Here is a 14,724-nt window from a genome sequence, read left to right on the forward strand (position 1 = left end):
CAAAGACTCAGTGGAATAATTGTATTAGAGGGGAGCATATGGAGAATGACACTGGGCTGAGGTCAAACTTAGCCAGCGGCTGCCTCTCACTGGCTCCCTATATACCAACCCAGCCTGCACTTCAACATCCACTTTCTAATACACTCTAAAAGGCAAAGCAGTATTTGCACAGCACATTATCTTAATGTAAGCCTGAGAATGCATGTGTGTGTGTGTGTGTGTGTGTGTGTGTGTGTGTGTGTGTGTGTGTGCCTTCTCTACCAGAGTCCAATCCCAGGACAAGCTCTACGGTCCTGTGTGACACAACAGTGTCCTCTTTTTAGGCTCGCTCATTTGTTTTCCATCCATCCATTACTCCCGTCCTCCCTCCTCTCCATCCCTCGCTCCATCACTCCATCTGATTGAAGGATCTTCTCTCCATCCTCAAGGTGTGATCGCCCCACCAATTAAAGACCAATCCAATCGCATCTGAGCTTCTGCGTGTTTATGTGTGGGGGGAGCTGTGCATGTGTGTGTCTGCATGTATACACTTATATGTATGAGAATGCATGCACACGTGTGTGTGTGTGTGTGTGTGTGTGTGTGTGTGAGAGAGAGAGAGATGTGAGATCTGGGAGGTTAATGCAGTTAGGGTTATTTCACAGTCCATTAAGAAGCTTATGTTGACCTCCTGACCCTAAAGCCAACAACACAGAATCCATTATCATGACAATAGGACTGTGTGTGCACGCACGCATGTGTGTATGACTGTGGACTCCATTGACATGGTTATGCTATGTGGAAACCTAAGCTAGCATGAGAGTGATGATCACAGTGGGAGAAAGATACGGACAGCCAGAAAGAACAACTTCCTGTTGTGTGTGTGTGTGTCTGTGTGTGATCACTGAAGGTTTGGTCAGTCCATTGTGGCCCGTAAAGTCATTTGTACCATTATAGTTTACAGAGAAGAGGAAGGACAATCAGTGGCCATGCAAAAAGGAACAGAAGATGCTGACGCCAGACTTTTTTTTTTTCCTTTTTTTGGGGTGGTGGAGGGTGGTGGAGAATTTGATTCAATTACGTAGAGAGCAAAACCTAGTAGTCGCCGTACGTGCTGGAGTGTGGTGTGTGTGTGTGTGACAGATGAAGCTATCACTGGAAAAAGAAGTTTGTCAGCTGTGAAGGCAACCTGAGTAACTGCTGCAAAAAAGCCTGACTGTAAAAAGAACGGTGTTTCCCACCTTGCCTCAACACTACGTCTCTGTGTAAAATAAAGATTTCTGGAATCTTATATTGATTAATTTTGTTGTCCAAAAATGCTATGATCAGTAACATGTAATTATAATAATTATTTATTTATTTATTTATGATTATTATTATTATTTTTTACAAATTCCAAAATTCAAAACATTTTTTTTTTTTTGCGTTCATTACCTTGGTAGAAAAAAAAAGAGAAATAATATGACACTTAATGGTCCATGATCTGGGAAGAGTTTATTTAACTGAATTTGTAAAGCACTATGTTTTGGGTTGAAGTGTAGAAAAACAGATAAAGGTTTTATTATCTAACCCCCTCTCTAACTGTATCAAAATATATATATCAATTATAAGCATTTTATAAATGTTTACATTTTCGAAGTGCAAATGTTGCCTCCTCTTTCACAAAGATAAAAGAGTAATAAGTTGTCATTTCTGAATGGTGTATGTACTAAAATTCATGAAACAATCTAATAATTCATGACAATAAATCATCCCACTCGGAGTCAATACCTCCTTCTCTCTATTTCTCTCCTGTAATTCATTTACTTCAATCTCTCTGTCTCTCTTTCACATCTGTTTATCCACTTATTTCCCTAACACTAGGCGGCTAACCCTGACCCTCACCTTGCCCCGCACTATCCACACCTCTAGGTTGGTTATTGATCCACATTTACACAGACACACACACACTCACGCACGCACACACACACACACACACACACACACACACGCACACTGAGGCCTGGCCGCTGTGTCCATGGCTAATGGAACAAAAAGGGCCAGTCTGGGTCTGGACGCGTTACAGTTTGGAGTCCTATAAATAAACTCACAGTTCCCTGGGGAGTGGCCAGATTGAATTTATTACATTTCTGGTCACAGCCTGAAAGATTTTATTTGTAAAGAACAAGATTCACACTTAGAGAATTAAGGCTACACAAACATCCTTACACTGTATAAAGACAAATGTAAGGATGTTAGTAGAAGAAAGTGATAACTGAAATGAACAATGATTGTACAAAATAGATAAACTGATACTGCAGCTACTTCATCAACCTTCTTTTCATTGCGTAACATGAGCTCTCTTTTAGCCGAAAACAACCTGACACCACAAGGCGCCACCAAAGATGTTTACGAGGTGCGTATAAGGAAGAATTTAACTTTTTAACACTTCCCTTCCCTGCTCACCCACACACACACACACACACACACACACACACACACACACACACACACACACACACATACATTGACAGACACACCTTAACTCTCCCCTTCCCCCCTCACCTCTGCTCTCCCCTCAGATGTTTTTTGGGTTGACTGTGCGTATGCTGAAATCAGTAAGTCATAGTACATGTTACACCCTGTGTGGTTGCCTACCATGTGCATCTGACAGTATGTAGTTATGTGAGTGTGTGTGACAGCACACACAGACAGTTGAAATTGATATCCCCGGCCGTGTCTTTGCATCCCAGGCAATATGTTGCCTGTTCAGGGACTTATCAAACTGATGGATGGTAGGGGGGCAGAGCCCTGGGGACCCCTGCGTTAATCAACCACACACACACACACACACACACACACTGGATACACACATTGCAACCAACTGAGCACTAACAACTTAAGGCAGGACAGTGTGCATGTGTCTACCTGTGTGTGTGTTTAGAATCAAAAACTTTGAATAACGGTTATGAAAACCTGCACACACTCTTGAAAAACACACATGCAAGCACTGTTGAATGCAACACATGCATGTAAACATACTGTACACACACACAAGCCCACAGTTCTTCACACTAGTGCACACAACCTTGTGTGTAAACTTTCCAGTCAGAAGAACCTCTGAGAACTGCAGAGCCATGTAGGATGAGAAGTAGCAACAGAAAGAGACAAAAGATGGCAGCAAGGGAACAGGGGAGAGAGGGAGAGATGTTGTAGGGCCAGAGGCAAACATTAAACCTTAAAAAAAAAAAAATTCAAGTGCTGTTAAAGTGTGCAAAAAAGTTTGAGATTTTGCAAACTACGCATAGTAGGTTTTTGTAAATACTATAAATACTGTAATTAAAAATAAAAACTGAAAAGAATTATCTTGGTTTAAACAGACATTATTCTTAATCTCTAATTTTTACCCTGTTTTCCTGCAATTTTTTATGTATTCACGTAAAAATTGGTCATTTAATAAATATTTATTTGCATTAATACAACATTGACACATCGTATTTCTACTCGATATATTATTTAAGATTTAAGGAGTAGTCAAGCAAAACATTTCCAGGATATTTTCTCACTTGTTTTTATGAGCGTATTTCTCACAACATAAGGACTCTAATGATCCTAAGATATGTGGTGCTTTATATTCATCTTCTTATCAAAAGCATTTCAATAATATTCATTTAATTCCTTCATCATTCCACAATCTGAATAAATCCATCCCTTATTTCAGCTTGATGTAGAAAATTGAATTTCAGCTGCACATTATTAAATTTCTATTTGAAACATTTGTCTTTGGTCCCGTGTAGTTTCACCTCTCTGCACCTAAGTGTGTGTGTGTGAGTATGCACACACTAACTCTGTTTTAATGACTCTGGAAGCTGTTTATCAGTGAAGGGTATACAATGCTCTGTTGTCAGTACTGTCCAAAAAACACTGGGACAAAAGAACACACACACACACACACACACACACACACTCACATATAGATGACGATGCTCAGTAAATTGTCCTTCACACGGCTCTCCCTGTATATCGACTGTGTGTCTTTTTTCCCAAGCTGACGTTATTGTCAAATTGTTTCTCAAACGGGACACAATTGAAAAGGCGGACAGTTGTTCAATGGCTCGAGTTTTACCATTGATTACCAATAGGGCCGTCTATTCGTCTGTCGGCTGGGGAAACGGGGAGAAACTCTGCTCTGCACTCGTCCCACGACCGCTCTTTTTATTTCAACACACACACACATGTACACAAATGCATACATGCACACATGCACACGCATACACACTAACAAAGGTAGGTATTTGTGTGCATGTGCACACATATCCCCTTTCATTTAAATATTGCCACTGTCCCAACGCATTCTATTACTTGATACAGTATGATACCCACAGATCAATTGAAGCCAAGGAGACTCCACACACACACACACACACACACACACACACACACACACTCACACCAGACTGTGTGTAGCCCACAGGCAGATGGTATCTGCAGTAGACGCTTGTTATTCTCAACAACTCTGATATGGAGATCATTAGCACAAGGAAAACACTAAAATACGTTGAAACACCTGAAGCGCACACACGAGATAAAACTTTTTACTTTGGAAATCACCATATTAAAGCAGCCACATGTGTGATTTCTCTCTGTAATATCTCGCTGTTAAATCATTGAACACACATGCTGCAGTTTAAAAAAACAAGAGAGCTTTTGGGACGTGAGGAACATTTTAAGGCAGGACCTGGAAATTTAACTCAAAATGTAAACTCTTAAACATAAATATAAAGAGGAAATTGCCGACATAATATTTCCCCTGGGACAGATATTGTATCTGTGGTGTTAAGCGGTGAAAAATACTGCTAGGTCCACAAACCTTAAGGTTATGTTCCTATGTTATATTTTAGTGACATTCCTTTCTGAACTTCAGTACACTTCTCACAACTTGTTAGAAGATGTGCACTGTAAATAAAATACCAACAAATTATTAAAAGTGTCTAGAATGTCTTTGGAATATGTTCGAATTAACATGGATAAATATAACTCATATACAACAGTGTGCAATACGCCTTTCAAAGAGCAGTCAGTAAGGATAAGGTACCAGAGGAAGGCAAGTGTTGAGTGACTTTTTAACAATAGAGGATATTTCTTTTATTAAACATTTATTATTTATTATTTGATTATTCTTTCATGACTGCAAAGGTTTAGGTTAGTGGCATTTTGTTCAAACAGGTAAAAAAAATAAATTGGCAGATTTAGACCCACTGTAGAAAAAAAGCCACCCTAATCTATAAAATTTTAACATATTTTGTATTATGCATATAGTACCAGCACTTTTAATGTCTTGAATTATCTTATTGTTTCACTCTGTTTTTAATTGTGTTTGTAAATTTTTCCAACAGCTGCAAAAATTACTTTCTCTTGTCGAACAATAAAGATTTGCAAACATGAAATGTATATAAAGTACTTATATTAGTGTGCATATGTGAAAATATTGTGGTCACAAATTAAGAATCTTTTCCAAAGGTTTTTTAATGTGAAATGTGTCTAATGCACAATATGAGTGTACAAGAAGTTGTAAAGCAAATAATCAATCAGTGACAGTCAGTAGAAGTTTATGAAAGGAAGTAAAGTAGAATAAAGTAAAGAGAAAATGACACTTAAAAAAAAAAAAAACAGAATGAGAGAATAGACAAGTGCAGAGAAGAAGAAGATGAACATTATTTTTCTTCTTCTCTGTCCCTTTCTCCTTGGTGGCACTTTCCAACGGTAAATAAATTAGACAAAGGAAGTGTGTGTGTGTGTGTGTGTGTGTGTTTGTGAGAGAAGAACACATAGCAAGGGAGATAGCGCCAGATACATTACAAGGCCCAAAGTGTGTGTGTGTGTATATGTTTGTACAATACCCCTCACTGCTCTCCCGTGTTCCTCCCTCTCGCTCTCCATTTGTGAGTGTGTGTGAAAGAGACAGTATCTGAGGGAGCGTGCGGCGCTAGATTGATGTGTACCGCCGGCATGGCCGTTTCTGCTGAGAACGGCCACACTCCTCTGCCTAATGATGCCACATCCATCCTGGAGCGCCGAGCGCTACGCGGGTAGGTGTGTGTGTGTGTGTGTGTGTTGCGTGTGTGTGTCCACGAGGCGTCTATCCTGGGGGCTACAACGCAGCACCTTACACAGCCTCTGATCACTCTTTATTTGGCACCGAGCATGTGTGTGTCCATATGTGTGTGTGAGTGCGAGAGTGAAGGGTCCTATGTGCCCATTAATATTAAATATAGATACCCTTGTCAGTGAATTACATCCTCTGATCCCATATCCTCCTCTCAGGGAGGAGAGGTGAGGAGGGAGGAGACACCGGAGGTGAAGGAAGGGGGAGATGAAGTGAGGAGGGGAGAGGAGGAGGACAAGAGGTGGACTGGAGAGAGAATGGGAAGAGAGTGAGAAGGTAGAAGGTGGGGGAGAAGCAGGAAAGGGCATGATGAGGAGTTTAAATGGGAGGAGGTGTTGAAGGGAAAGAACAGGGAGGTAGAGAGGACATGGAGAGGATTATGGCGGACTTATCTTGTTAAAAGTTGCTTATAAATGTTTAACCAGAGCAGAGAAATCGAGAGGAAAGGAAGAGAGGGAGAAATTAGGGTAGAAGAAGAGAAAAGGCAGGAAAGGAAGTGATTAGATAGAGTTGAACGACATAGAGGAAATGCAGGAAGCTACAAATTAGAGAAGGAAGGGGATGTGAAGGTAGAGAGGAGTGCGGGAGGGGGAAGACTGGAGGAAATCTGGAGAAAGAGGGACTACAGAGGGGACTAAGGGGTTTAGGGATGGATAGAGGGAGGGAGGAGGGGGCCAGCTGATTGATTGTGCAGAGTGCTGGAGACTTGAGGAAAGAGGGATGAGGAGAGGGGGAAAGGGAAAAGAAAACAGAGGACTGAATCCATCACTTGGAGATAGGAAGAGAGAGGAAGGCATTGGCATGCAGAGACAGAAAAGAGGTAGAGAAGAGCAGAAAAAGAGGAAGAGGGGCGAGAACAGGGTGACAAAGTAAGCTGGAGGTGCGGAGCGAGAAGTGAGACAGACGAGACGGACAGAGACGAAGAAAGACATCAACAGACAGAGAGATTTGTTGGATGAAGATATAAGAGAGCGAGAAGTGATTGAGTGATGACGGATGGAGGAAAAACAACGGAGCGAACGGCGGCAGCTTTGACCTGTCATCTGTCTGTAATGAAGGAGAGAAGGGAGGAAGAGAGGAAAGGAGGAGTGACAGTTTGATTTTCCTAGCCAGGCGTTCATTCCCATATTCCCTGGCAAGCTCTCACCTGATGAAAAGATGGCAGAAAATCAATAGTCCATGTGCGTAATGGAGTAATGACTCTGAGTGTATGTGTGTGTGTGTGGATAATGATAAGTGTGTGTGTATCTGCCCGATCCCTAAGCAATCACACACAGCTTAAGCCAGTCCCAAGGGGTGGGGGCCACTTTAACTAACAACTTCATTACTGCAGCCACACACACTCTCACACACACACACACTCATACACACAGTAAAACATTCCCTAACACAAACACTGTTGATCACACAGTTTACTTTTTACACATATCATTCAATTTGAAATGATCTCACAAACATTTTACATTTAGATATTTGATTTGAACCTCTATATTTAAAGTTTATTTACCCTACAGTCATCAGGGATTCACAGTGACTGCGGCACCTTTGTTGTCGGGAACTGCTTGATGTCCACTGGTGGCGCCAACGGTGTGATGTGGATATACATCCAAACACTTTGGTGATAAGAAAACAATTAAATTTTCTTTAAAGGGCGACAAATCTACTCCAGGTGTATCAGCATGGTGCCCCTTTGTGTGTGTGTATGTGTGTGTGCATCTATCCAAACAGCTCTCAAAGTGTTTCCAGTCTCTGCCAAGTTGTTCTGAGGCTGTGAAAACATTCCCAGTTCTGGGAATGTGAGGCCCTGGCATGCACACACACACACACACACAAGCTCACACACACACACACGCAGAGATGCACCTCAATCAACCAATTAGGTCATCAAGGGGATCTCTCATCACAAAAACAGGCTCGCTGCCATGTCCAAATGATGGGGTGCTGACGTACAAACACAGACACACACACACATATACGCACGCACGCAAACACAGCCGTGATCCTCGTCTGGCTCTGAACTCAAGAGACGCTGATCCGCATAATACACACAAATGTGCACACACGGTTACATACACACCACCCCTGTGGAAACACACACACAATTCAAACACACACGTGGCCCTACTCATTATGGGTCCACTGATCAAAAAGAATGATGCTCCCCATAACTATCTACCAGAGGAGGATGGAGAGAAAAGAGGAATTTGGACAAAAGGCGGCCCGTTGCGGCTCGGCGGCGGCGCAGACCGGCAGCTCATGGCGGCAGCCCCCTCTGTTTACTAGCGGCTAATTAATTCGCCACATATGCTGAGAACATCTGTCGCTAGTGACCTGCCGGGAGAGCAGAGGACGCACTGCTGCGACAGCCCGCTCCCCCCCACTCTCATTAGCACACACACATACAGTTTCACACACGCACAAAGAGGGACACACACACACACACACACACACACACACACACGGATGAATGTATGCACTTGTGTGTTCAGACACACATAGCTTCACAGACCAAGATGTAACTATGTTGAGATATATGCACAAACTTTGATCTGTCAGCAGTTCAGGACTCGTCTGAGCTGTTTGCCTGCAAGAGTGCGAGAGATTAAAAGAGTTTAACCGGTTACACTCATATGTACATGGGTCAGTGCTGATTTACTAAGCTTAATGCAATTATCCAAATATCAATTTTGATTTATTTCATGAGGAATAGCTTGTTAACTTATCCACATTTTATCATGGATTTAGGGCAAGAGCTCAACAAGCCGGTCAATGACTTGAAAAAAATATTTTCTCTGGATATTTACCTCAAAGGCATGAAGGTGCTGAACAGACAAGACGAAGCAGTCTGTTCTTTTTCCAGAAAAATTAAAGTCAAAGTTGACCAAACAATCCAATATTGGTATTCCGTACAGGTGCCTATCAAGGTGTAGCTGGTTGAAGGGCAGCCAACTTTCAAAGTTGTCACAAAATCTATCCGATGTGGGCAGATATTAGTGTAAAGACAGATTCAGGTGCAGTGCTTTCATGATGTCTAAATTTTTTTTTACTAAAAATAGAGAACAAACCTCGTGTATTTGTATAATCACAGTTCTAATACGGGTCAGTGTTTATGTGTTTGGAGAGTTGACGCCAGACAGCAAAAAGCACAGTCAGCACACACTCTGAAAGCACACATTCATACAAGCTGTGTGGGTGTTAAGATGTAAAAATAAAATGTGTTCTATCACTTTGTTAATCCACTTTAAAGACACAGACAAATAGACAAATGCCTCTGAACACTACAGTCAGATTAAGCCAAAGAAAAGATGCAGGATAGAGGGCTCTAAATAGATAATTATACAAAAAATTCTGAGGTATGTACTGTGTATTTGGTAAAATACTGCCTAATCCTTTAACATAATTTAAAACCTCATTTTGTTATTTCCAGGTATCATGAGTTGGTATTTATTAGCGTTCACGTATGTGTAAACTGTTTCTGCATCTGTAGTTCAGCACCTCCACAGTGTTACATTCCACACCTTCAGTAATATTTAGCACACTTTTTTTGTCTGCCGCTCTGCCCTTCATGCCGCACTGTGTCGAAGCCAAACTTGGCAAAATAAAAAAAGTGAAGCCCTGCGAGTGTGCAAACCGCAGCACCAGCAGAAAAACTCCCACCAGCCAATCAGATTCATTAACCTCCACTATCCCACAATCCCCCCAGGGGGACCTACAGAGACAAAGACAAACTCTCTCCCCCTTGTGTCCTGTGTGTCCCCCTCTTTCTCTGCCTCCCACACCCCATAACACACACCCAGTCGCACCCCCCCNGTTTCAACACAGGAATAACAAACAGGAACATAAATAACAAAGTATGGCTCTAACTTCTTGCTACAAAAGATACTTTTGAGAAGTTCCCCCACTATGAAAGTACTGCAAGTGTTCCTATTATTAAGAGTGGTTTGGCACTTTGATTGAAGCGACTGACCGACTCACACTTAATGCAATTATTATTTCCATTCAAAGACGTTTAAATTTCATTAAATTTATGTAAAACCATAAATAAATTACAAGTCTCCCATCCGAAAATCACCCAGTCAGTCAGTCAGTCAGTCAGTCAGTCAGCAGATCATTTAGCTGTCACCTCACCTGTCCCTGTTAATCTGGTGAGGAATTAAAGTTTAATGTGTTTTCTGAGTTCTCCTCACCTTCACCCCCACTGAAGGCCTCTAACGCAGCCCGCCAGCCAGCAAACCAATCAGTCAGTCAACTACTCTTGCCGTAACTCAGCCAACCGACCGCTGAACAAGTCAACAAGTCAGCCACTCGGCGAAGCGGCCGACCAAGCATCCAGTCAGTCAAGCAGCCACCCAGCCGGTGAGCCCCCCACCTGTCCCTGCTAATTTGGTGAGGAATCAATTAAGGCTGTGTTTGCTGAGTTCTCCTTGCCTTCAGCTCATCTGCTCCTCTCTAATGCAATTGTCCTGTGTGCTGCGTGCAGAGCGGCATAATAAAGTGATAAGGCTAATCAGGTTGGCTGCTCCTCTCCTCTCCCCATACGCACACTACACTTATTCTATTAGATGTGTAATGAGATTCTGCACTCCATCAACACGATGCCACTATGCGTGTGTGTGTGTGCGCATGAGAGAAAGTGTGTGCCTGTACGTGTGTGTGCGTGAAAGTATGAAAGTGTGTGTGTGTTTGAGCGAGAGAGCTTCTGTTCTTGCAGAGGAAATTTGCTCCATTTACATTCTATCATTAGCTTGAAACAAATGTGCCCTTGAGCTTAGCGCCCCTGTCTCTCTCGGCTGCAAACACTTTACTTTGGCAGGCGATCATAGTAACATGCGCGTGCACGCACACTCGCACGCAGGCACACACTCGAGTGAGACACTTCAGCATGTAATCGAATAGAGAAATGCACAAACACACACTTAAATGAAACTAACGGCACAAAGTATTGCTCAAATGAACGCGCAGGGCTGTATGTGCGGGTCGAGATCATTAGCTTAGGAATCATCTTACTTTTCATCAAGTAAACACGTATGTAAGCAAATATGCAAACACCTACACACACATTTTCACTTCTATTCATCCACTCATCCCTTCATTTATCCATCTAACAACCACATCTCACCTATCACATACACACACCGGTCCATTCAACCAGCCACCAATTGACACACACATACACACACTTGCACCCCCCATCCAGACAAGTGGAGAGAGTGATGGTCGAGTAGATGTAGAGGACACGGGGCTCTATGATGTGTAGAACAGTTCTGGTCAATGGGCCAGATAATGAGTTGCCATAAACAGCAGCAGTCTTCCACTGTCCAGCTCAGCTCATTACCGTAGCTAGCATATGTAATCAGTGTGTTGCTGGGGCGTGTCTTAATGTACTCTACTCTGCTGTTTCTCAAAGACAGGGTTGGGCCCACAGGGTGGGTCACGAGAAGGTAAGAATGGATCAGTGGATCATCCTCGGGAACTGTGGCGAGCGTTCAAAGCTGCAGACACAAGTCTTGAGATACTCAGAGTACATAATGTGGTGCAAAACACTCAATTTTACTAGTCTGAATGTGTTGTTTTTATTAAATGAAAACTAAAATTGAAAATGACGTTGAGCAGCCGAGTCAATATGGCTGCCGTGTTTTTTAATCTCCAGCTGTATATAAAGCACAAGCTTATATATTCCCTCTTTTGTGATTGGCTTCATTAACATAAACCAGTGGGAAGACAAAACAACAGAGGGTATACAGTATATGGGCATTTTGAAGGCCAGAAAGCTGTCACAGAGACATAATTAGAAAACACGCACACACCCTCACACACATACAAACACAATATCAAGCTGTGCACATCCTCATTAACTCCCCGAGTATGATAAAACACCATTCCCTCTCATCCCACCCAAGATTCCATAAAGAGGAGATAGTATTTCAAGCTGCCGACACTAAATCTCTAATTATAACTTTATTTGAAGAAAACAAGGGAGCACTTAATAAGCAAATGAGAGTGATAATAACTTGGAATATGGATTGGACCTAACAGACTAGATTATAGGGGTGAACCCCCGCTGAGACAGAGAGAGACGGAGTGAGAGAGGGAGAGTTGTAAATAATGTGACAGAACGAGTAAATTATGAGGCTAAATGCTCAAAGCTGTAATTATGGCTTTCTTTGAATAGACAGAGATGAGTCGGTATGAGGATGATCGGATAAAAAAAAAGTTAACTGCCTTCCTCATTTGCTCTCATTCACACACAACAGACAGTCGTTCTGCAACTCTATTCTGCTTCTTACTTTCTCTGTCTTGGTCGGAGTTTTTCATTGTGGTTTGTTCTCTCAGATTGTAAGAAGAGACGGTGAAGTTAATTTAGATGAGTGCTTGAAGATGCAGAAGTTTCTACTGGTTTATTTCAAGAGGACCTCTTAAGACTGTACAGGTGAAGATCAGTTTACTCATCAAGAGAAGTACTTATGTTTTATAATCTTTCAGATATGTCTAAAGAAACCTTGAGGCATATCATTTTAGCTTGGCTTTTACTTAAGATCCCTCGTCATTCATTGCCTTTCAAGTTTATTATATTACCTTTTATTTATTTTTAACATTTTATTGTTGATTGTTGTAATTTTTAATCTTGCAAAATTATATTGTCTGTGCTATTTAAATCTTGCTCCGTTAAGTCCTTAGGACTCCATGTTGCATTAAAGTGGCAATATAAATTAACATTATGGGAAGTGTAGGATCTAATGGTTTTGGAGAATATTAAGGACTAAATGTTGGGATATCCTGGCCTCTACTGCATTCATTTTGACTGTACTTTTATTTATCTGTCTTTTGCTACTTCGAGAGTAGAGAGATGCAATAATAAATCAATGATTTTAAATGCAAAATACCACAGTTTAGTCAATATTATTTTTAGGGCTGCAAATATCCTTAAAAGTACCTTTCATAATTATGACTGCTCACATATTAGCCTGAAATGAAGGTATTTTATTATAATATAAAGTTATACTATGCAGGACTGTCGGTAACAGCTTGTAAACACACTCACCAGTGAATATAAAAGTAAAAGCCAACTCATGATTCACTCTCATTTGCCGTTTTGCCTTGCTATATTTAAATTTATTCAGCCCTGTGTCTCTTGGATCCGTGCTGCTTACGTTCTGGTACTTTGTCGCTACCTTTTTATAAGGTCCCAACATCACCTAAGTGCTGTGGGGTTACACGCCCATAAACTTCCTGAACTCAGAAAATAATAAGAAAATGTGAAAATACAGACAAAAGGCTGAGTTTTTGCAGATAAATACCGTAACACTTCAATTAAAAGCCTAGTCCCTTTTACTAGGTGTGGCTACACATTTTGACAAATAAAGGCCTGTCTCAATTAGACACGTGGTCTGGTTGCCAAGCAGTTCATTTTTTTTAAAGGAAGTTCATGGATGTATAAAACCGAGTTGTTGGCTACCTCAAATTATGTGTTCATTCCTCGATTACCCTGTAAATTATTAATATTCCTTTAGTCCGTAAGGGTCCTCAGATCAAAATAATCTAAAGGGTTTTTCATAGAAATTAATCAAAGTTGTGAGTGAGTGCCGGAACTCACTCTCCCTCTGATGTGCTGTCTGTCGAAGCTAGATCAAATGAATGATTTGTACTTGATATGTTATCTGAAGCCTAATTTATAAACAAGTAATTTTCACGCTGGTTTAAACAAATAAGTTGACTGTAATTCCCAATCTTTGCTAAGCAAAAGTTTTGTGTGAATGGAATCCCCAAATATAGGCCTGTTGATTTCAGTGATTTGAGCAAATAATAGCCCGGCAGCTAGTTTTATGGTACACCGCCACACACTTCTAGTGGGTCATAAGTGATGATTGAGAGGGATTACTTGCATGAGTCTATACATTGGTTTTTAGGAAAATCCTGCATAATGTACCTTTAATGTATATTGTACAGACTAACCTGCAAGTTTTTTGCAGGCAAATAATCTGTTTTCTCTGTTCTTTACCCTGTTGGTCAAAAACATTGCACTAATAAAAACACTGGAGCTTGGAAATTTCAGTGTGAGAGAGTCTCATTTTGTTGTTTTGCCCTGCAGCTTTACCCAACTGGGGGTTTCCCAGGGTTGTTGTACCCATCGCTAAAAGACACACGGGCCATTTAAAAGCAAACTGTGATTCATTTAGACAGCCTGACAAAAAGGCAAAGGCTTCAAAACCACAACATCATTAAATAATATCATGTGTCTTAACCCACTGAGCTGTCTGAAAGAATAACAATCCTATCTAATCTTGTGGTACAAGTCGGTGTAGTTGTAGTTATGAATCGCTGGCACTGTTATGACTTTTCAACCCCAATTTAACACACGATCCCAGCTCTCACCAAGGTCTCTCTGCCTTTTTGTCTATCACCCTCTTTTCACTTTCTCTCTGTCACCCCCTTTATTCCTCTCAGTCCTCCGTCTGTTTCCACTCTGTTCCCAAATCTCTTTAGATTTGTCTTGAGCTACAGGATATGAAATTGACTTGTTAAGAGGAGACAAGTATTCACAGAGGGTTTTGCCATTCAAGGTTGATTTCATTTTATTCGCTATCAGGGCTGTCTGTCTG

Source organism: Epinephelus moara, chromosome 1, assembly GCF_006386435.1.
Source record: "Epinephelus moara isolate mb chromosome 1, YSFRI_EMoa_1.0, whole genome shotgun sequence".
NCBI classification, from domain to species: Eukaryota; Metazoa; Chordata; class Actinopteri; order Perciformes; family Serranidae; genus Epinephelus; species Epinephelus moara.